The 23,534-nt window shown below is 37.7% G+C and overlaps 1 protein-coding gene and 1 pseudogene across 9 annotated transcripts in view; one reads left to right on the top strand and one right to left on the bottom strand.

Moving 5' to 3' along the window:
- Positions 1-23,534, bottom strand: part of RNF180 (ring finger protein 180) — a 302,861-nt gene that overhangs the window by 107,246 nt on the left and 172,081 nt on the right. The window lies entirely within an intron of this gene.
- On the top strand, positions 6,805-8,242 carry LOC114486717 (zinc finger protein 706-like; annotated as a pseudogene).

Here is a 23,534-nt window from a genome sequence, read left to right as displayed (position 1 = left end):
CATTTGTGCGTGGGTTTATCTCTGGGCTTTCTATCCTGTTCCATTGATCTATATTTCTGTTTGTGTGCCAGTACCATACTGTCTTGATTACTGTAGGTTTGTAGTATAGTCTGAAGTCAGGGAGCCTGATTCCTCCAGCTCCATTTTTTGTTCTCAAGATTGCTTTGGCTATTCGGGGTCTTTTCTGTTTCCATATAAATTATGAAATTTTTTGTTCTAGTTCTGTGAAAATTGCCAGTGGCAGTTTGATAGGGTTTGCATTAAATCTGTAGATTGCTTTGTGTAGTAGAGTCATTTTCACAATGTTGATTCTTCCAATCCAAGAACATGGTATATCTCTCCATCTATTTGTATCATCTTTAATTTCTTTCATCAGTGTCTTATAATTTTCTGCATACAGGTCTTTTGTCTCCTTAGGTAGGTTTATTCCTAGGTATTTTATTCTTTTTGTTGCAATGGTAAATGGGAGTGTTTTCTTAATTTCACTCTCAGATTTTTCATCATTAGTGTATAAGAATGCCAGAGATTTCTGTGCATGAATTTTGTATCCTGCTACTTTACCAAATTCATTGATTAGCTCTAGTGGTTTTCTGGTAGCATCCTTAGGATTCTCTATGTATAATATCATGTCATCTGCAAATAGTGACAGCTTTACTTCTTCTTTTCCTATTTGGATTCCTTTTATTTCTTTTTCTTCTCTGATTGCTGTGGCTAGAACTTCCAAAACTATGTTGAATAAGAGTGGTGAGAGTGGGCAACCTTGTCTTGTTCCTGATCTTAGTGGAAATGGTTTCAGTTTTTCACCATTGAGGACGATGTTGGCTGTGGGTTTGTCATATATCGCCTTTATTATGTTGAGGAAAGTTCCCTCTGTGCCTACTTTCTGCAGGGTTTTTATCATAAATGGATGTTGAATTTTGTCGAAACCTTTCTCTGCATGGATTGAGATGATCCTATGGTTTTTCTCCTTCAGTTTGTTAATATGGTTTATCACATTGACTTATCTGCATAGACTGAAGAATCCTTGCATTCCTGGGATAAACCCCACTTGATCATGGTGTATGATCCTTTTAATGTGCTGTTGGATTCTGTTTGCTAGTATTTTGTTTAGGATTTTTGAATCTATGTTCATCAGTGATATTGGCCTGTTGCTTTCTTTCTTTGTGAAATCTTTGTCTGGTTTGGTATCAGGGTGGCAGTGGCCTCATAGAATGAATTTGGGAGTGTTCCTCCGTCTGCTACATTTTGGAAGAGTTTGAGGATAGGTGTTAGCTCTTATCTAAATGTTTGATAGAATTCGCCCGTGAAGCCATCTGCTCCTAGGCTTTTGTTTCTTGAAAGATTTTTAATCACAGTTTCAATTTCAGTGCTTGTGATTGGTCTGTTTATATTTTCTATTTCTTCCTGGTTCAGTTTCGGAAGGTTGTGCTTTTCAGATTTTTTTCCTGTAATTGATATGTAGTCTCATAGTGTTGTGGTCCCAAAAGCTAGTTGATACCACTTCAATTTTCCTAAATTTACCAAGCCTTGATTTGTGACCCAAGATATGATCTACCCTGTAGACTGTTCCATGAGCACTTGAGAAGAAAGTGTATTCTGTTGTTTTTGGATGGAATTTCCTATAAATATCAATTAAGCCCATCTTTTTTAATGTATCATTTAAAGCTTGTGCCTATTTATTTTCATTTTGGATGATGTGTCTATTGTAGGAAGTGGGGTGTTTAAGTCCCCGAATTTGTCCATTTCTCCCAGGTTGTCCATTTTATTGGCATACAACTGCTTGTAGTAATCTCTCATGATACTTTGTATTTCTGCAGTGTTGGTTGTTACTTCTCTTTTTTCATTTCTAATTCTATCGATTTGAGTCTTCTCCCTTTTTTTGTTGATTGAGTCTGGTTAATGGTTTTTCAATTTTGTTTATCTTCTCAAAGAAACAGCTTTTAATTTTATTGATCTTTGCTATTGTTTTCTTCATTTCTTTATCATTTATTTCTGATCTGATCTTTATGATTTATTTCCTCCTGCTCACTTTGGTTTTTTTTTGTTCTTATTCTCTAAGTGCTTTAGGTGTAATGTTAGGTTGTTTATTTGAGATGTTTCTTGTTTCTTGAGGTGATGGTTGCATAAATATTTACAATTGTTATATCTCTTCATGGATTGATCCGTTGATCATTATGTAGTGTCCTTGTCTCTTGTAATAGTCTTTATTTTAAAGTCTGTTTTGTCTGATATGATAATTGCCACTCCAGCTTTCTTCTGTTTTCCTTTTGCATGGAATATCTTTTTCCATCCCCTCACTTTCAGTCGGTATGTATCCCTAGGTCTGAAGTGGGTCTCCTGTAGACAGCATATATACGGGTCTTGTTTTTGTATTCATTCAGCCAGTCTATGTCTTTTGGTTGGAGCATTTAATCCATTTACATTTAAGGTAATTATCGATATTTATGTTCCTATTACCATTTTCTTAATTGTTTTGGGTTTCTTATTGTAGATCTTTTCCTTCTCTGGTCCCAAAAGCTAGTTGATACCACTTCAATTTTCCTAAATTTACCAAGCCTTGATTTGTGACCCAAGATATGATCTACCCTGTAGACTGTTCCATGAGCACTTGAGAAGAAAGTGTATTCTGTTGTTTTTGGATGGAATTTCCTACAAATATCAATTAAGCCCATCTTTTTTAATGTATCATTTAAAGCTTGTGCCTATTTATTTTCATTTTGGATGATGTGTCTATTGTAGGAAGTGGGGTGTTTAAGTCCCCTACTATGATTGTGTTACTATCGATTTCCCCTTTTATGGCTGTTGGTATTTGCCTTATGTATTGAGGTGCTCCTATGATGGTTGCATAAATATTTACAATTGTTATATCTCTTCATGGATTGATTTATGTTCCTATTACCATTTTCTTAATTGTTTTGGGTTTCTTATTGTAGATCTTTTCCTTCTCTTGTGTTTCTTGCCTAGAGAATTTCCTTTAGCATTTGCTGTAAAGCTCATTTGGTAGTGCTGAACTGTCTTAGCTTTTGCTTCTCTGTAAAGGTTCTAATTTCTCCATCGAATCTGAATGAGATCCTTGCTGGGTATAGTAATCTTGGTCGTAGGTTTTCCCCTTTCATCACTTTCAATATGTCCTGCCACTCCCTTCTGGCTTGCAGTTTCTTGTGAAAGATCAGCTGTTAACCTTATAGGGATTCCCTTTTATGTTGTTTGTTGTTTTTCCCTTGCAGCTTTAAATATTTTTCTTTGTATTTAATTTTTGATAGTTTGATTAATATGTGTCTTGGTGTGTTTCTCCTTGGATTTATCATATATGGGACTCTCTGCATTTCCTGGACTTGATTAACTATTTCCTTTCCCGTATTAGGGAAGTTTTCGACTATAATCTCTTCAAAAATTTTCTCAGTCCCTTTCTTTTTCTCTTCTTCTTCTGGGACCCCTATAATTTGAATGGTAGTGTGTTTAACGTTGTCCCAGAGGTCTCTGAGACCGTCCTTAATACTTTTCATTGTTTTTTCTTTATTCTGCTCTGTAGTAGTTATTTCCACTATTTTATCTTCCAGGTCACTTATCCATTTTCTGCCTCAGTTATTCTATTGATTCCTTCTAGAGACTTTTCAATTTCATTTCATGTGTTGCTCATCACTGTTTGTTTGCACTTTAGTTCTTCTAGGTCCTTGTTAAACGTTTCTTGTACTTTCTCTGTTCTATTTCCAAGATTTTGGATCATCTTTACTATCATTACTCTGAATTCTTTTTCAGGTAGACTGCCTACTTCCTCTTCATTTGTTAGGTCTGGTGGGTTTTTACCTTGATCCTTCATCTGCTGTGTTTCTCTGTCTTCTCATTTTGCTTAACTTACTGTGTTTGGAGTTTCCATTTCACAGGCTGCAGGTTCGTATTTCCTGTTGTTTTTGGTGTCTGCCCCTAGTGGCTAAGGTTGATTTAGTGGGTTGTGTAGGCTTCCTGGTGGAGGGGACTAGTGCCTGTGTTCTCATGGATGAGGTGGGAGCTTGTCTTTCTGTTGGTCAGGACCGTGACCGGTGTGTGCTTTGGGGTGTCTGTGACCTTATTACGATTTTAGGCAGCCTCTCTGCTAATGGGTGGGGTTGTGTTCCTGTCTTGCTAGTTGTTTGGCATAGGGTGTCCAGCACTGTAGCTTGCTGGTTGTTGAGTGGAGCTGGGTCTTAGCATTGAGATGGAGATCTCTGGGAGAGCTTTCACCGTTTGATATTACGTGGAGCTGGCAAGTCTCTGGTGGGCCATTGTCCTGAACTCGGGTCTCCCACCTCAGAGGCACAGGCCTGACATGCGGCCAGAGCACCAAGCCCCTGCCAGCCACAGCGATCAGAAGAAAAGGGAGAAAAAAAGAAAGAAAAGAAAAGAATAAAATAAAATAAAAGTTATTAAAATAAAAAATTATTAAAAATAAAAAAACTAAAAAGTAAACCAAAAAAAAAAAGAAAGTATCAACCAAACCAAAAAACAAATCCACCAATGATAACAAGTGCTAAAAACTATACTAAATACAAAAAAAACAACAAAAAAACGGACAGACAGAACCCTAGGACAAATGCTAAAAGCAAAGCTATACAGACAAAATCACACAAAGACTCATACACATACACACTCACAAAAAGAGAAAAAGGAAAAATATATATATATCGTTGCTCCCAAGGTCCACTACCTCTATTTTGGGATGATTTGTTATCTATTCAGGTATTCCACAGATGCAGGGTACATCAAGTGGATTACGGAGAGTTAATCCGCTGCCCCTGAGGCAGCTGGGAGAGATTTCCCTTTCTCTTCTTTGTTCACACAGCTCCTGGGGTTGGTTCTGCTCTGGATTTGGCCCCGCCTATGCGTGTAGGTCACCAGAGGGACGGAGTTAAAGGAGCAGCTGATTCGGGGGCTCTGGCTCACTGAGGCCGGGGGGAGGGAGGGGTACGGAATGCGGGGCGAGCCTGGGGCGGCAGAGGCCGGTGTCTCGCTGCAACAGCCTTAGGTGCACCGTGTGTTCTCCCGGGGAAGTTGTCCCTGGATCACGGGACCCTGGCCGTGGTGGGCTGCATAGGCTCCCGGGAGGGGAGGTATGCATAGTGACCTGTGCCTGCACACAGGCTTCTTGGTGCCTGCAGCAGCAGCAGACTTAGCGTTTCATGCCCGTCTCTGGGGTCCGTGCTAATAGCCGCAGCCCGTGCCCGTCTCTGGAACTCGTTTAGGTGGTGCTCTAAATTCCCTCTCCTCACGCACCCTGAAACAATGGTCTCTTGACTCTTAGGCAGGTCCAGACATTTTTCCCGGACTCCCTCCCGGCTAGCTTTGGCACACTAGCCCCCTTCAGGCTGTGTTCATGGAGCCAACCTCAGTCCTCTCCCTGGGATCTGACCTCCGAAGCCAGAGCCTCTGTACCATTTTAAATGTTTGAAACAAATATCGTGGATATTATTCATAAAAACAATGCTTAAATTTTATTTTGTCTCCTGGGGGCTGGCTGTGAGGTGGGGTATAATCCTTTACTCAGCTGGAGATGCCAGTGGGACAGGATTTCAATTGTTGAACATCCCCAAAGGAGGGTGGCTAGTGATCCAAATCACAGCACCCAGGGTAATAATGCCTTTAATCTGGGCTGGTATCAATATTCAAAGGGCATGGTATGAAAAACAGGGTAGCAAAGCTTCCATAGCAGTAATGAAAGTTATGACATTTCAGGAATTCTGTGCTTTTTGTTTTTTTAAAATTTTATTTATTTATTTTTGGCTGCATTGGGTCTTCTTTGCTGCGCACGTGCTTTCTCTAGTTGCGGCGAGCTGGGGCTACTTTTCATTGCGGTGCATGGGCTTCTCATTGCAGTGGCTTCTCTTGTTGTGGAACGCAGGTTCTAAGCACATGGGCTTCAGTAGTTGTGGTACGCAGGCTTAGTAGTTGTGGCTCGCGGACTCTAGAGCACAGGCTCAGTAGTTGTGGCACACAGGCTTAGTTGCTCCACGGCATGTGGGATCTTCCCAGACCAGGGCTTGAACCCACGTTCCCTGCATTGGCAGGCAGATTCTTAACCACTGCACCACCAGGGAAGCCCTGGAATTCTGTGTTTGATGTAAGCCTCTAGACATGGTGGGGGAAAGGTGAATGGGTCTTAACACCCAGAGGAAAGAGACAAAAGATGGCTACAAAGTTATTAAGGCATGAATTATGTAAATCAGAGCTCCAGTCCAAGCTGAAACAGTAGTGGAAATCAGGAAGTATAAAGGTGGCCAACTCAACAGAAGGCACAGGCTATACTTGGTGGCAAGACAGGTTTTGACCCATCCTCTGGTACCTCATAAGGTAACAAGCTTAGGAAGGATTGGTTCAGATGCAATGGGAGGCTGAGCTGGGCAAAGCTGGGACAAGCAATGATCTATATTACCTATGTTTACATCAAGTAGGATTGCAAAGCAAAAAAGTCTGACTACATATGTCTTTGATTGTGATTTGGTTTTTCTCAACATTTTAACATTTCTAAAATTGGTATCTAATTTCAAATCAGATATATGTCTTTCATTTGAAAATCTTCCCACCTCTCCACAAAGGCTTCACTGATTAAACTGATGGTCAAATTGGTTTCTTAAAAATAATCACAAAGACTATATATGTTTCTCTTCCTAGTGTTTTTTCCTATGTATTAGCACTCCTTTAATTTTAAAAATAAAATTAATAAATCAAACTAAAAATCTTCTGCACTGCAAGGAAAATCATCAACAAAATGAAAAGGCAACCCACTGAATGGTAGACAATATTTGCAAATCATATATCTGATAAGGGGATTATATCCAAAATATATAAAGAATTCACAAAACCCAATAGCAAAAAAAACCAAACAATCCAATTAAGAAATGGATAGAGGACGTGAATGGACATTTTTCCAAAGAAGACATGCAGATGGACAATAGGTACATGAAAAGATGCTCAACATCATTAATCATCAGGGAAATGCAAATCAAAACCACAATGAGATATCACCTCATACCTGTCAGAAGGGCTATTATCCAAAAGACAACAAATAACAAGTGTTAGTGAGGATGTGGATTAAGAGGAACCCTGTGCACTGTTGGTGGGAATATAAATTGGTGCAGAAATTATGGAAAATAGTATGGAGGTTCCTCAAAAAATTAAAAATAACTCTCCCTCCTGCCACCTCCCCTGGCCCTCTCGAGCTGTGTGGTTTCTGTGATGCAAGACTGTCCCGGCCCAGATATGGCTCGTGGACAGCAGAAGATTCAGTCTCAGCAGAAAAATGCCAAAAAGCTGGACAAAAGAAGAAACAAGGACATGACCAAAAGGCTGCTGCCAAAGTTGCCTTAATATATATATCTGCACTGTCTGTAAGACACAAATGCCAGACCCTAAGACCTTCAAGCAGCACTTTGAGAGCAAGCATCCTAAGACTCCACTTCCTCCAGAATTAGCTGATGTTCAGGCATAAAGCTGTTTACAGGGGAATTTGTGACACCTTTGACTCTTCTCCTGTCTCAGACCTTAGGTAACAAAACTGCAGCTGCTTTTCTAACAAACTGTTGATCAGCAAAAATAAAGGGGCTACAGAAACATTCATTTTTATGCTGTTCCCTTTTGGGCTTCAGGCAAAGACAATTCTGTGCAAGTGTACAGTTGACTCTGATTTGGAAATCTGAAAATCGGTCCCTCCTTATTATAAAAAATTTTTTTACAGTTGTAATTATATTGATGTTCATATTGTATAAAATAACTCATTTAATAAAGTAGTACTTTGATTTTACAACATCACAGGATAAATGGTTCTAGAAATTCTGTTCTAACTTTCTACATTATTTGCCTTATAAAAATCGAATGAATTCATCAGCTAGAATTGCAAGCACAATTCTTATCTCCCTTTCTAATTCAGGGGCATGTTCATAGTTAAACTAGAGCAGACTCATTCATTAAATTTGTGCACACGATTTTATTGGAAGCTGCTGACCTAGGTGAAGAATGACTTATCTGCTGCCTTAGTATATTGCAATCATGTGTCATTTTCCCCTCTGATTGTTTCTTGTGATTGAGGTTGGAATATTTAAACTTGCTGTGTTACCTGGCTATACCTGCCAGCCAGGTATAGCCTGTAGATAACTGATAAATTCCTTAAAGTGGCTGGATTGTCAGTGAGCCCGTCTGAAAAATTAGGTTCTGAAGTATATGCCACAATGAAGTAATCAGCCTATTGTTCAATACAAAATATGATGAAACATATGTGTACAGGTAAAGATCTTTTATAAATTATATTTGATTCTTTGAAAATTGTTCAAGTTCTTTCATTTAAAATTGAAATTCATAATTTTCGAAGGAGTTTTTAGAAGTTAATTACAATTTGGCCAACTTATGAATGGATTTTGCATTAACAGAACGATTGGAACAGCTTGTGACTGGGTTAATTCCCAGAACCTTCTCCTTCCTTTCCTTTTTAAGTGAGTAGTTGATTTTTACTTTGTGCTGGTTCCTAAAATCAAAGGCTGTGTACAGTATGACTTCCATCTGAACTAGAAAAGTATTAAAATAGGCCAATATCCACATTTTTTTTTGCTCTAAGGATGGGAAGTGGGTTGGTTCCGATGAATGAGGTAAATCTTACCCAGTTAAAAAAGCCTACTTTAGGTTTCTTCTAATTTGCTTTTGCCAACTATTAATACAAGTGAAACTGCTGTAACTCAGTTTAAATTTAAAGTTGATAGAATAGGAAGAACACTCAAATATTTACTGGTAATTGCTTAGAGCCGCAAATCTGATCCTGTGGATTACAAAATGCATTCCCTCTTTCTGCTGTAACTCATCACTGCATTTGTTTTGTAGCTATACATATTCTGCCCACCTTGTTTGTCTTCACTGTAAGTTTAAAATAAGATATTTCCAAGGAAAAGCTTCACTGGTGATAATTTCTTAGTAACTCCTATTCTTATACTCTTACTTTAAAATAGTCATTTTTGGGGGCTTCCCTGGTGGTGCAGTGGTTGAGAGTCCGCCTGCCGATGCAGGGGACGCGGGTTCGTGCCCTGGTCCGGGAGGATCCCACATGCCGCGGAGCGGCTGGGCCCGTGAGCCATGGCTGCTGAGCTTGTGCGTCTGGAGTCTGTGCTCCGCAATGGAGGAGGCCACAACAGTGAGAGGCCCGCGTATCCGCCCCCCGCCCCAAAAAAGTCATTTTTTTCATGTATTTGATTTCTTCAGTTTCAGATTATTAGTTAATTCCCAATATGTTGGTTACCAGAACATAAGAGTTGGCCTAATTGCTTATAGTGGTTATTAACAGAGGTTCTGGTTAAATTACAATTTAAAAGTTTTAAAAAGTGCTTTGAGCATATGTATGTTTATATTAGTAATAAATCATTTAAAAACCTTTCACAAGTTTTGGTTTAATTTTTTTTCATTTGTTTTACTGACTAATTCAGAATAAAAGCTTTATGTTCTTGTAAAAAAATAATTAAAAATATAACTACAATATGACCCAGAGAGTCCACTTCTGGGTATTTGTCCGAAGAAAATGAAAACACTATTTCAAAAAGATATGCGCACCCCTATGTTCACTGCAGCATTATTTTCAATAGCCAAGGTATGGAAAAAACCTAAGTGTTTAATGATGGATGAATGGATAAAGAAATTGTGGTATTTATACACACATACACACACACACATAGACACATACTGGAATACTATTCAGACATAAAAAAGAATTAAATCTTGCCCTTTGTGACAACATGAATGAACCCTGAGAGCATTATGCTACATGAAATAAGTCAGACAAAGAAAGACAATAATTATATATGAAATTTAAACAACAACAACAACAAGAAACCAAACTCATAGATACAAAGAACAGATTGGTGGTTGTCAGAGGTGGGAGATGGGTGGGTGCGAGAAATGGGTCAAGGGGGTCAAGAGGTATAAACTTCTAGTTATAAAATAATTAAGTCATGAGGATGTAATGTACAGCATGATGACTATAGTTAATAATACTGTATTGTATGTTGGAAAGTTGCTAAGAAACTAGATCTTAAAAGTCTTTATCATAAGAAAAAAAACTTTTTTCAAAACTGTATGGTAACAGATGTTAACCAGACTTGTGGTGATCATTTCACAACACATATAAATAGAGAATCATTATGGTATACACTGGAAACTAGTATAATGTTACATGTCAATTACACGTCAATTAAAAAATCCCCTCAAAACCAAAAAAACAAAATGAAGATTATCCTCTCTCTTGATATGTTCTTCCTTAAAGATACACATGTACAAATCTCTCCTATTAAAAACAACAGAAAAACCTCTCCTTGGATGCTGTGTTTCCATCTAGCTACAATCACCTCTCTCCTTCCCTTCAGAGTCAAGTTCCTGGAAAGAAAAGAATATAATTTCTGCCTATTATTTCCCACTACCTACTTAAAATAAAACTTCTCTAGCCAAAGGTCATCTATCTATGACCCAAATGCCACATCCAGCAGCCTATTTTTAGTCCTCATTGTACTTGACAATTCTGTAGCATTTAACGCTGTTGGCCAATTTCTTCTCTTAAAACTGTCCTTTTTAAGAATGCCACTTACATGGAGTCTCATTTTAATTTCTAACCCTGTTTCCATTTCTGGCTTTTCTTCCTTTGGCCACCCACTAAACACTGGTATTCTGTAGTGCCCAGCCTTGGACCTTTTCTTTTCTAACAGTACATGTTCTCCTTGAGCAATCTCTTTAATTTCTACAGTTTTTAGCCACTACCTGTTACGCTGATGACTCAAGAATCTCTATATTTAGCCCAAATCACTCTCCTGAACCCCCAATCCATTAATCTATGGATACCTATTAATTTAGTAGACTTCCATCTCTCTGTAGATTTGTCACCCAGGCACAGGAAAACATTAATATGTTCAAAGGTAAGTCAACTTTTCCCTTAAACCTCGGCCTCATCCAAAATCTTAGTGACTGTCACCACAATCCAGTTGTTACTGCTCTGAGAAAGAAATTTAGCAATCCTTTCAGATTTTTCCTTTATCTTCATGTTCTACAACTTTCCAGCAATCAATTCATATAGATTCCACTTGTTTAACAGGCCGGTAATTTACTCCCCTTTTCTCTTCCTATTGTTACTGCCTCAGTTCAGCCCTCATAATCTTGTGTGGACTTAAGAGTCTCCTTCTCTTTCACGATCCCTACAGTTCATGCTCTATACTGCTGCCACACAGATCTGCCAAACTTTTCAATCCAGCGAAACCTCCATGCGGCCTTAGGTAAAGGATTTACAAATCAAGTAAATCAGTTTACAGATAATTGACCAAACCATGTTACTTAACTAGTGAATGAGATCACTGTGTTAAAAATGCAGGCCTGCCACCATCTTCTTCTCCTCTCCTTTTTCCACATTATTATGATGTACAGAAATATGACACTTTTAGGTTGAGAGGCCAGCTGGTGGGCTGGTAGCAAGTGTGAATTTGGAGCTTTATTTTCTACTTAAAAAAGGAACACACACTTATGGTAACAAATGAAACAATACAATATTATAATATAAGCAAAGCAAGTGGTGGCAGACACTATTAGTTGGATAACCCAATAATTTCTCCAACTCTCTTCTCCTTTATAAGAACTGTTTTCTCTTACAGAATCCAGAAAGCCTAAATAGTTGTTTACCCAGGTTTTCTCACAGCTAGAGTTGTCCCAACTTTGGCCAATGAGATATAAGGAAAGTATGACGATAGTTTCTGGGAAAGCTTTGGCATTCCCAATGAAAAGGGGAGGAAGAGCTAATAATATCTCTTCCCTTTCCTTGAACATGATGATTCTGATATTTGGATCTGTTACAGCCATCTTGCAACATGAGGCAACATGCATGAGAATAGTAGGAAAGTGGAGACAGAGTTAGAGTCTGCATCCTTGATTGCACAAACTGACAATCTCTAGACTTGTATGAGAAAAATAAACACTGACCTGTCAAGCTCCTGTCAGTCAAGTTTCTCTTACTTATAGCTAAAATCACAATAACCATCTCCACTCTGTCCACTTCCTACCTTTCAGATGCAACCATCCCTGAGTCAACAGTGGTGAATCCTTTCATACTTTCTCTTGGCTCATGCAAAATATAAAAGCACATGTGCACATAAATACTCTGCTGTCACTTTTCTCACTAACCAACATATCATGGATATCTCTGCAAGTTAGTAGATATTGATCTTTTAGTCTTTTTTCTAACCTACATACACACATATTTTACATAAATAGGATGATCTGCTTTTTATATTTCAATTTTTCTCTCTCTCTCTTTTTTTTTCCCCCGCTGGCCTGCCCCCTCCCTGCTCTCTGTAGACTTGCTCCTCCTCCCACTTTCCCCTGTCTCATTTCTTGTAGTGTTCCATCTTGCACCTTATCATTTCCTCTGCGAGGCCTGATCACTGTCCTTTTATTACTCTACCCTCTGTAAACATTCCACCTCTTCCTTTATGACCTTACTCTTTTTATACCTTCCATAATACCTATATTGACTATCTACATATGCCCCCCTTTATTACATTTCTAAGACCCTTGTGGGCATGGATTATGTTTTATTTATGTTTCCTAATTCCAGAACTTAGAGGGAAGAATAGAAATAGGAATCAGGGAGATAAGCGGAGAGGAAATTTAAGACAAGGAGACAATTTGGGGAAATCATGGAGTTTGTGGATGAGGCACCTGTCAATCTGACTGGATGACAGCTTTTCCAATAAGAAGTAGGAAATATTCCTTGAGAGCTAAGGTGGGTCATTTGCTACTGGTCAGGAATGGGCAAAGTATAGCCTATGTAATAAATACGACCTGCTATCTGGATTTTTTTTGTAACCAAAATTTCAGTGGAACGCAGCCATGCTCATTGGTCTATGTATTGTGTATGGCTATTTTTGTGCCACCATAGCAGACCTAAGTAGTTGTGACAGAGACTGTACGGTCAGCAAAGCCTACTACAGTACAGGTCACTGCATGTCAGCCTGAGATGTCTCATTATGTTCCTGAATGGAATATAGCATTGCTAATTTCCACCACAATCAACAAATATTTATTGAGTGAGCAAAGTATTATTTCAGGCCTTGGGGATTTTCTTAGTCTGCTTGGGCTGTGATAACAAAATACCACAGACTGGGAAGCTGAAACGATAGTCATTTATTTCTCGCAGTTCTGGAGGCTGGGAATCCAAGATCAGGGTGCTAGCATGGTTGGGTTCTGGTGAAAAACCTCTTCCTGACTTGCAAACACCCATCTTCTCATTGTGTGCTCACATGGCCTTTCCTCTGCGGGTGTGGAAAGAGACCTCTTTCTCTTCCTTTTCTTATAAGGCAGCCAATCCTATCAGATTAGGACACCACCCTTATGACTTCATTTAACCTTAATTACCTCCTAAAAACCCTATCTTCAAATACAGTCACAGAAGGGGTTAGACCTTCAAGGAATGAATTTTGGGGGGATACAATTCAGTCATAGCAGGGATACACAAGGCACTAGGGATGTTGTGGTGAACATATGAAGCAATTAAGTCCTCTGAACTAATTCTTTAAAAAAGAAAAAAAAAATGTGAAGAAGAGATAGTTTCAAGAATGTGAGTGCTAAATGGCACAAAGAGGCAATAATTAAGGCATGGTGTACCAAGGTCCTGAGCCAGAGTGGTTGTGTTGAGAATTTAAGGCATTTTGAAAGCAAAATCAGCAGAAGCTAATTCTCATTTGGAGGAGGACACACTGGTTTCATAATGAATAATTTTGATTTTTTTCCTCATAAATCTTAAAATCTCTGAATTCACAATTTCATTTTGATTTGCATTCCCCTATTTCTTTTGAACACTTTAAAAAGAGGTCAAAGATCTTAGTTTCTGACTTCCAGGCAGGTGAGAAGTCCCATTGGGCCATGACAGAAAGAACACAGCTCTTTATCAAAAGCCATTTTTAAGCTTCCAGCAACAATCCCTACACCCGTCAATCAGTTCCAGATCCACTAAATCCAGTTACTTCTAAGCCACAGCATGTCACACACTACTTTAGAGAGCAAAGTGGTCTTTTTCAGTCTTCCCTCTTCTTTACTGAACCTCTTGGGCTCTTTTCTTGCCTTATTCCATTCTCCTTAATTTTCTTTTGTTTCTCTATCACAGAAAAACTTTTATATATTAAATTTGTTCCAAATATTGGTTATCCACAACCCTTCTTCTCCATTCAGGCAGAAACAGATAATGTTCAACTGCCTCAAAGAATGGATGACACAGCAGTATGTAGATAAAAAAGGAATTAAATTATTAAATATTTGGTATTTGAGTTTCAAAAGCCTAGGATTCTGAGTATAAATGATAGATTTAGAAGACCTTTTTCCTACTCCTCCTATCCCTTTATACTCAACACATACTAGATAAAGTTTTTATGGGATTGGAGCAAGAGCCTACTGGATCTCCAAAAAGGTACTCTACAACATGCTCACCTTAGCTTAAAACTGGGAGGAGGATGATAGGACAGAAAATACCATCAGGTTTGGGGTCTGGATAGCAGAAAACCTGTAACTTCCAATCTCTAGAATATAGTCTAAGGAGGAAGCAAGGTCTCAGAAGTCTCTTATGCTTAGCATGGTAAGGGAGCAGCATAGAATGGCATTTATCTGGCACCAAGTAGACGGGTAAAGATCTTTCACTCAATACAAGAAAGAAAATAAATACCTTTCTTTCTCAGTCATTCTGAGTATAAGCTCAGTAGGTATCAGTAAGGCCAAATTCCACCCCACCTTCAACATGCTGACACTTGGAAGGTTCTAGAAACTTAGAACATAGACCTAGAGGTAAAAAGAGGAGAAAGGCTTGACCGATTAAGATTTAGTTTCTAGCCTCCAATAGAAAGGGGGCCCAAAATAGAAATTTAAATTCATTCATTTATTCAACAGCTATCCACTGTGTACTTTTATGTACAAATAACTTTTAATAAAAAATAAAGCTACATTCTCTGAATATCTGAGTCTGTGGATTATGAGTCATTCTTAGAACATATTATTCACTTTCTTACCTTTTCCCTATATCATCTAATTTCTTCACATACACTTGAAGTACATCTACTTTTCTCTAAATCTTATCTATTGCATTTATCTCATACCTGACACAAAGTCCATGTTATGTCACAGAAAAAGTTCAGATATTAAAGTTACCAGAAAATCAGATGATTAAGAAACAGCATATGGAAGTTACTTTAAATATACAGACATATATATTACAGAATTCTCTTCACTCCTGATTCTTAAAAAATGTAAGTTTTTATAAATGTCATTGTTGTGTCATAAGAATCTGTATTTCTTGTTTCAGAATATGACTCCAAATTTGCATAAATACATATTCCAAATTTGACAGTTTTGGACTTCTAACATATGCTAGTGCTAGCTTCCATATCAGTCATCAAAAATATATTTTAAGAAACAACTGGAAAAGTTTCTTACATCACCAAAAAAGATTTTTGGTCAATATGGGGAACAAAGCAAATGCAGTAAGTCTCCCTCCAGTACTAATTAAATTAAAATGTTAGATTAACTGTTCAAAAACCTAACACATATGTTGTGGATATAGCTTGGGAGTCAAGACTCTAGGCTCTATGTATAGCAGTGAGCTAAAAAGGCTATTTGGTCTGAGGAATGTAGTACAGAAGCCAGCTAATCTAGACAAAGAATTGGCAGGACACCAGCACTCCAAACCTGCACCATTTGAGGTCTAAATTAGCACTTCCCAAGAAGCTTGGAAACCCTAAATAGAGAAAATAAAATTAAAATAAGTCCTATACTAGTGAAAGCCACAGCAAAGTCAAACACCAAACTGGCTCCAAGGGGTTTCTTCTACAACTCAGGGCCCTTGAGATTCACACAGAAACAACTCCTGCTGAAGATAAGCTCACAATCAAAAGTTACAAAGTATGTCAGAAAACAAACTGTCAATTAGAAAGTATTAGTAGATGTATGAATGGGAAGAATTCACTTTTAAAAAACTACATATAACTGAGAAATACGTAAGAAACTTCAAAATAATTGTGTTAAAAAAAATTTTAGGGACTTCCCTGGGGGCGCAGTGGTTAAGAATCCACCTGCCAATGCAGGGGACACGGGTTTGATCCCTGGTCCGGGAAGATCCCACATGCCATGGAGCAACTAAGTCCGTGAGCCACAACTACTGACCCTGTGCTCTAGAGCCCGTGAGCCAAAACTACTGAGCCCATTTGCCACAACTACTGAAGCCTATGTGCCTAGAGGTCATGCTCCGCAACAAGAGAAGCCACCGCAATGAGAAGCACGCGCACTGCGATGAAGAATAGCCAGCCCCTGCTCACCGCAACTAGATAAAGCTAGTGCGCAGCAACGAAGACCCAATGCAGCCGAAAATAAATAGAAATTAAGTAAATAAATTTAAAAAATAAATTTAAAAAAAATTTTAAAGAAGAATATAGTTAATTAGACAAGAACAGGATATTTTAAAAATATAATAATGTAATAACTTTGTATAGTGTATAATGTATAAAAATACTGAATCACTACATTGTACATCTGAAACTAAATAATATTGTAAGTCAACTACAATTCAATTAAAAATATACATATAGGGCTTCCCTGGTGGCGCAGTGGTTGAGAGTCTGCCTGCTGATGTAGGGGACACGGGTTTGTGCCCCCGTCCGGGAGGATCCCGCATACCACGGAGTGGCTGGGCCCGTGAGCCATGGATGCTGGGTCTGCGTGTCCGTAGCCTGTGCTCCACAATGGGAGAGGCCAGAGCAATGAGAGGCCTGCATACTGCAAAAAAAACAAAAAACAAAAAAAAACAAAAAACAAACAAAAAATACATATATATATAATAAAAACAAAAAGTGAACTTGAATAAGAATCCAAATGGAGATTGTAAATATGAAAAAAGTAAGGTTAAAGAAGATAGAATTATCAAATTGGAAAAATTGCTAAAGGTAAATACAGAACAATTACTCTGTAATATTCTCAACTTATTTTAGAGAGGCAAGATAGAAACTTCCTTCTAAAAACAAACTCATAGAAAAAGAGATCATTATTTATGGTTACCAGAGGCAGTTGGGGGAGGGGTAATTGGATGAAGGTAATCAAAAGGTACAAACTTCCAGGTATAAAATAAATAAATACTAGAGATGTAATATACAACATGATAAATACAATTAATACTGCTATATGTTATATATGAAAATTGTTATGAGAATAAATCCTAGGAGTTCTTATCACAAGGAAAAAATATTTTTTTCTATTTCTTTAGTTTTGTATCTATATGAAATGATGAATGTTCACTAAACCTACTGGGGTAATCATTGCATGATATATGTGAGTCAAATCATCTTGCTGTATACCTTAAACTTATACAGTGCTCTATGTCAATTATATCTCAATAAACCTGGAAGAAAAATATAAGACACACACAAAAAAGAAAATTCCTTGAATTGAATCCTTCCAAGTATGGAGTAAGGTTATAAGGAATTTTAGAAAATCATCTAATTCAGCACTAAAATCAAGGTTTCTCTAAAAATCTCTTTCAAATAATATACTACATATTTCTCTAATAATTAAACTGTATTATACTCTTCTAGATTGGCAGTCCACAACTCTAGTGTCAAATCTGTGGAAACAAGTCTGTTTTTTTTTCCTGGGTAACTTATTAAGTCACTGACTGGCTCTCTCATATGACTATTCTAAAACCTTTGCCATTTGCCTTTCCTTTCAAATTCTTCCTGGATCTACAACTTCTCTTTCTCTAATGGCTTCTCACATTAAAAATAAAAAGAACCACACACACACACACACACACACAAATCCAAACACACACAAAAAACAAATTCCCTTAGTCTTGCAATTTGATCCAGCTAGTACCTTCCCTCTCTCTCTTTCCTGTCACAGCTAAACTTCTCAAAAGAACTGTCTCTACTTTTCATCTAACTTGATCTGTTGGCAGATTGGACACTGTTATTCTCTTCTTCAAAATTTTAAATGTCTTGAAATATTCATCACTTATCTTGCGTGATTTTGTCTGTTTAGGTTTGCCTTTACCATTTGTCCTAGAGTTCTGTCTGTTCTTCATTTTTTTTTTTTAGTTTTGTTTGTTTGTTTTTCTTTTTATGAGTGTATGTGTGAGTGTGTGTATGTTTCTTTGTGTGATTTTGTCTGTTTAGTTTTGCTTTTTCCATTTGTTTTGGGGTTTTATCTGCTCATGGTTTTTTTTTTTTTTTTCTTTCTTTTCTTCTGAGCCATGCAGCTGGCAGGGTCTTGGTGCTCCAGCCAGATGTCAGGCCTGAGCCTCCAAGATGGAGAGTCGAGTCCAAGACATTGGACCACCAGAGACCTACCAGCTCCACATAATATCAATCAGTGAAAGCTCTTCCAGAAATCTCCGTCTCAACACTAACAGCCAACTCCACCCAATGGCCAGCAAGCTCAAGTGCTGGATGCTCCATGCCAAACAACTAGCAAGACAGGGACACAGTTCCACCCATTAGCAGAGAGGCTGCCTAAAGTTGTACTAAGTTCACAGACACACCAAAAGACACAACTGGACATGGCCCAGCCCACCAGAAGGACAATATCCAGTACCACCCACCAGAAAACAGGCACCAGTCGCCCCAACCAGGAAGCCTACACAAGCCACTGAACCAACCTCACCCACTGGGGGAAGACACCAAAAATAAAAGGAACTATGAACCTGCAGCCAGTAAAAAAAGAGGACCCCAAACATGGTAAGTTAAAAAAAATGAGAAGACAGAGAAATATGCAGCAGATGAAGGAGCAAGGTAAAAACCCACCAGACCAAATAAATGAAGAGGAAATAGGCAGTTTACGAAAAAAAAGAATTCAGAGTAATGACAGTAAAAGATGATCCAAAATCTTGGAAATAGAATGGAGAAAATATAAGAAATGTTTAACAAGGACCTAGAAGAACTAAAGAGCAAACAAACAATGATGAACAACACAATAAATGAAATTAAAAATACTGGCTCTCTCATATGACTATTCTAAAACCTTTGCCATTTGCCTTTCCTTTCAAATTCTTCCTGGATCTACAACTTCTCTTTCTCTAATGGCTTCTCACATTAAAAATAAAAAGAACCACACACACACACACACACACACAAATCCAAACACACACAAAAAACAAATTCCCTTAGTCTTGCAATTTGATCCAGCTAGTACCTTCCCTCTCTCTCTTTCCTGTCACAGCTAAACTTCTCAAAAGAACTGTCTCTACTTTTCATCTAACTTGATCTGTTGGCAGATTGGACACTGTTATTCTCTTCTTCAAAATTTTAAATGTCTTGAAACATTCATCACTTATCTTGTGTGATTTTGTCTGTTTAGGTTTGCCTTTACCATTTGTCCTAGAGTTCTGTCTGTTCTTCATTTTTTTTTTTTAGTTTTGTTTGTTTGTTTTTCTTTTTATGAGTGTATGTGTGAGTGTGTGTATGTTTCTTTGTGTGATTTTGTCTGTTTAGTTTTGCTTTTTCCATTTGTTTTGGGGTTTTATCTGCTCATGGTTTTTTTTTTTTTTTTCTTTCTTTTCTTCTGAGCCATGCAGCTGGCAGGGTCTTGGTGCTCCAGCCAGATGTCAGGCCTGAGCCTCCAAGATGGAGAGTCGAGTCCAAGACATTGGACCACCAGAGACCTACCAGCTCCACATAATATCAATCAGTGAAAGCTCTTCCAGAAATCTCCGTCTCAACACTAACAGCCAACTCCACCCAATGGCCAGCAAGCTCAAGTGCTGGATGCTCCATGCCAAACAACTAGCAAGACAGGGACACAGTTCCACCCATTAGCAGAGAGGCTGCCTAAAGTTGTACTAAGTTCACAGACACACCAAAAGACACAACTGGACATGGCCCAGCCCACCAGAAGGACAATATCCAGTACCACCCACCAGAAAACAGGCACCAGTCGCCCCAACCAGGAAGCCTACACAAGCCACTGAACCAACCTCACCCACTGGGGGAAGACACCAAAAATAAAAGGAACTATGAACCTGCAGCCAGTAAAAAAAGAGGACCCCAAACATGGTAAGTTAAAAAAAATGAGAAGACAGAGAAATATGCAGCAGATGAAGGAGCAAGGTAAAAACCCACCAGACCAAATAAATGAAGAGGAAATAGGCAGTTTACGAAAAAAAAGAATTCAGAGTAATGACAGTAAAAGATGATCCAAAATCTTGGAAATAGAATGGAGAAAATATAAGAAATGTTTAACAAGGACCTAGAAGAACTAAAGAGCAAACAAACAATGATGAACAACACAATAAATGAAATTAAAAATTCTCTAGAAGGAATCATTAGCAGAATAACTGAGGCAAAAGAACAGATAAGTGACCAGGAAGACAGAAGAGTGGAAATAACTGCTGCAGAGCAGAATAAAGAAAAATGAATGAAAAGAATTGAGGACAGTCTCAGAGACATCTGGGACAACATTAAATGCACCAACATTCAAATTTTAGGGGTTCCAGAAGAAGAAGAGAAAAAGAAAGGGTCTGAGAAAATATTTGAGATTACAGCAGAAAACTTCCCTAAAATGGGAAAGGATATAGTCAATCAAGTCCAGGAAGTGCACAGAGTCCCAAACAGAATAAATCCAATGAGAAACATGACAAGACACAAATTAATCAAACTATCAAAAATTAAACACAAAGAAAAAATATTAGAAGCAGCAAGGGAAAAGCAACAAACAACATACAAGGGAATCTACATAAGGTTAAAAGCTGATGTTTCAGCAGAAACTCTACAATCCAGAAGGGAGTGGCAGGATGTATTTACAGTGATGAAGGAGAAAAACCTACAACCATGATTACTCTACCCAGCAAGGATCTCATTCAGACTTGACTGAGAAATTAAAACCTTTACAGACAAGCAAAAGCTAAGAGAATTCAGCACCACCAAACCAGCTTTACAACACATGCTAAAGGAACTTCTCTAGGTGGGAAACACAAGAGAAGAAAAGGATCTACAAAAACAAACCAAAACAATTAAGAAAATGGTAATAGGAACATACATAGTGAAAATTACTTTAATGTAAATGGATTAAATGCTCCAACCAAAAGACACAGACTGGCTGAATTATAACAATTGTAAATATTAATGCACCCAACATAGGAGCAACTCAATACAAAAGGCAAATGCTAACAGCCATAAAAGGGGAAATCGACAGTAACACAAACAGAGTAGGGGACTTTAACACCCCACTTTCACCAATGGACAGATCATACAAAATGAAAATAAATAAACACAAGCTGTAAATGACACAACAGACCACGTAAAATTAGTTGATATTTATCAGACATTCCATCCAAAACCAACAGAATACACCTTCTCCTCAAGCGCAAATAGAACCTTCCCGAAGAGAGATCTTATCTTGGGTGACAAATCAAGCCTTGGTAAATTTAAGAAAATTGAAATCATATCAAGGATATCTTCCAACCACAAAGCTATGAGACTAGATATCAATTACAGGAATAAAACTGTAAAAAATAAAAACACATGGATGCTAAACAATATGCTACTCAATAACCAAGAGATCACTGAAGAAATCAAAGAAGAAATAAAAAAATACCTGGAAATAAATTACAATGGAAACACGATGACACAAAACCTACGGCAAAAAGCAAAACAGTTCTAAGAGGGAAGTTTATAGCAATACAATCCTACCTCAAGAAACAAGAAAAATCTCAAATAAACAACCTAATGTTACACCTAAAGCGATCAGAAAAAGAACAAAAAAACCCCAAAGTTAGCAGAAGGAAATAAATCATAAAGATCAGATCAGAAATAAATGAAAAAGAAGTGAAGGAAATAATAGCAACGATCAATAAAACAAAAAGCTGGTTCTTTGAGAAGATAAACAAAATTGATAAACCATTAGCCAGACTCATCAAGAAAAAAAAGGAGAAGATTCAAATCAACAGAATTAGAAGTGAAAAAGGAGAAGTAACAACTGACACTGGAGAAATACAAAGGAACATGAGAGACTACTACAAGCAACTATATACCAATAAATGGACAACTGGGAAGAAATGGATAAATTCTTAGAAAAGTACAACCTCCCGAGATTGAGCCAGGAAGAAATAGAAAATATGAACAAACCGATCACAAACACTGAAATTGAAACTGTTATTAAAAATCCTCCAACAAATAAAAGCCCAGGACCAGAAAGCTTCACAGGTGAATTCTATCAAACATTTAGAGAAACGCTAACACTTATCCTTCTCAAACTCTTCCAAAATACAGCAGAGGGAGGAACATTCCCAAATTCATTCTAAGAGGCCACCATCACCCTGATACCAAAACCAGACAAAGATGTCACAAAAAAAGAAAACTACAGGCCAATATCACTGATGAACATAGACGCAAAAATCCTGAACAAAATACTAGCAAACACAATCCAACAGAACTTTAGAAGGATCATACACCATGATCAAGTGGGGTTTATCCAGGAATGCAAGGATTCTTCAGTATATGCAAATCAATCAATGTGATACATCATATTAACAAATTGAAGGATAAAAACCATATGATAATCTCAATAGATGCAGAAATAGCTTTCAACAAAATTCAACACCCATTTATGATAAGAACTCTCCAGAAAGTGGGCATTGAGGGAACCTACCTCAACATAATAAAGGACATATATGAGAAACCCACGGCCAACATCACTCTCAATGGTGAAAAACTGAAACCATTTCCACTAAGATGAGGAATAAGAAAAGGTTGCCCACTCTCACCACTATTATTCAACATAGTTTTGGAAATTTTAGCCATGGCAATCAGAGAAGAAAAAGAAATAAAAGGAATACAAATCAGAAAAGAAGTAAAACTGTCACTGTTTGCAGATGACATGATAGTATACATAGAGAATCCTAAAGATGCTACCAAAAAACTCCTAGAGCTAATGAATGAATTTGGTGAAGTAGAAGTATACAAAGTTAATGCACAGAAATCTCTTGCATTCATATACACTAACAGCCAAAATCTGAAAGAGAAATTAAGGAAACATTCCCATTTACAGTTGCAACAAAAAGAATGAAGTACCTAGGAATAAGCCTACCTAAGGAGACCAAAGACTGGTGTGCTGAAAAATATAATATACTGATGAAAGAAAGTAAAGACTATACAAACAGATAGAGAGATATAACATGATCTTGGATTGGAAGAATCAACATTGTGAAAATGACAATACTACCCAAAGCAATCTACAAATTCAATGCAATACCTATCAAACTAGCAATGGCATTTTTCGACAGAACTAGAACAAAAAATTTTACAATTTGTATGGAAACACAAAAGACCCTGAATGCCAAAGCAATCTTGAGAAAGAAAAACGGAACTGGAGGAATCAGGCTTCCTGACTTCAGACTATACTACAGAGCTACAGTAATCAAGACAGTATGGTACTGGCACAAGAATGGAAATATAGATCAATGGAATAGGATAGAAAGACCAGAGATAAACTCACACACATATGGTCAACTTATTTTTTTTGTTTTT

This window comes from Physeter macrocephalus, chromosome 8, assembly GCF_002837175.3.
Source record: "Physeter macrocephalus isolate SW-GA chromosome 8, ASM283717v5, whole genome shotgun sequence".
Classification (NCBI taxonomy): Eukaryota; Metazoa; Chordata; class Mammalia; order Artiodactyla; family Physeteridae; genus Physeter; species Physeter macrocephalus.
This window is presented reverse-complemented; position numbering and strand designations above follow the sequence as displayed.